This window comes from Benincasa hispida, chromosome 9 (assembly GCF_009727055.1).
Source record: "Benincasa hispida cultivar B227 chromosome 9, ASM972705v1, whole genome shotgun sequence".
NCBI lineage: Eukaryota > Viridiplantae > Streptophyta > Magnoliopsida > Cucurbitales > Cucurbitaceae > Benincasa > Benincasa hispida.
The window spans coordinates 39,878,733-39,880,449 of NC_052357.1; the positions used below are offsets into that span (position 1 = coordinate 39,878,733).

Genomic DNA, 1,717 nt, shown 5'->3' on the forward strand with positions numbered 1-1,717 from the left:
AATCGCCTTTTTGTTGTGAAGAACTACACGATCGCTTAGTGTTTGCCTCAACTAAAACGATCGCTTAGATTTATCTTTAAAACTACATGATCGCTAGTGTTTGCCGAAGGTAAACAATCGCTTAGTGTTTGCCTAACTAAACAATAGCTTAGATTTATCGCATAAAAACTACATGATCGCTTAGTGTTTTGTGGAAGGTAAACGATCGCTTAGCTTTATCTTCGGAGAACGAGGGACCATTCTCATGTATAGAGATAAGGATCTGATCCTTATAGGATACACGGACTCTGACTTTCAGACGATCGAGATTCCTACAAATGGACATCGAGGTCAGGGTTCACTCTAAATGGAGGGCTGTAGTATGGTGAAGCATCAAGCAAGGATGCATTGTGGACTCCACTATGAAAAGCTGAATATGTAGTCGCTTGGTGAAGCACTAAGGAAGCTGTTGGCTGAGGAAATCCTTTAAGATTTGGAAGTTGTTCCAAAATATGGATTTGCCTATCACTGTTTATTGTGATGACAACTGGGGCTATGGAAAATTCGAAGGAGCCTCGGAGTCATCATCGGGTAAGCACATCGAACGGAATAGAGCGCGAAAAAGAGTTGTGGATACTGCTGTATGAAACATCAGATGCTGGATATCTTACACACAGACTTGTTGAAGTAGTTTCAACATATTGTTGTACGTAGAACCAATTGTGGAACCATCCGAGGGATTTCAGTGAGTCCTGGAAATAGGATGATTCCGAAAAGAATTTTTTATCCAAACATTAATTGGTTGTGTATTAGCGGACGATATATATATGGGCCTGCGATGCATTGGGCATTCAAAATCAAGATATTGGTATTGGATTTATCAATCGATTCATAACCTTTCAAAACACAACCATATGTATTCAGACTCTCTTACTTGTAGGAGTACATCTTGGATCTGCCGATTATGTTATGGACAAGTCCTACTCACGGGGGACTACGAATCGATATTGGAGAGTTCGTAGGTATTATTGCGGGTCAATCTATTGGAGAACCGGGTACTCAACTAACATTAAGAACTTTTCATACCGGCGGAGTATTCACAGGGGGGACTGCAGAACATATACAAGCTCCTTCTAATGGCAAAATCAAATTCAATGAGGATTTGGTTCATCCCACACATACACGCCATGGGCATCCTACTTTTTTATGTCATCATCGAGGTAAGCACATCGAACGAAAATATCATCTAATTAGGGAGATTGTGCATCATGGTGATGTGATATTCACGAAGATCGCATCGGAGCACAACATTGTTGATCCTTTTACAAAGGCCCTCACGGCTAAAGTTTCGAGGGTCACCTAGACAGTCTGGGTCTGCGGGATATACGACATCTTGTCCAGGACAAGTGGGAGATGATACTAGGGTATGCCCTAGTTTATTGTATATTGTACATGTTTTTTTATTATATTGTACATTAGTCTCCCAAGTTATTAGAACAAGTGATAGATTGTTGGGATTGGTGTCCTAATTCTCCCGGAGTCTCATTGTTTGTAATGATACACATTGTTTGATGAATAAAGTAAATGTTATTTCATTATGGTATTTACTCATATCCAATAAACAAAGCTCCTTGGTTATCTTATGTGAACTTAAGCATGTATATGTGATATACAGGTGGATCATGTCTTAAGTGATAACCTAAATAGGTCTGTAGTATAAAGATTAAGATTGGATACC

The 1,717-nt window shown here is 39.5% G+C and overlaps 1 pseudogene; it reads left to right on the plus strand.

Annotated features, from left to right (window-relative positions):
- The first annotated feature begins 491 nt into the window (after nt 1–491).
- On the plus strand, nt 492–1,508 carry LOC120084713 (annotated as a pseudogene).
- Nucleotides 1,509–1,717: the final 209 nt, after the last annotated feature.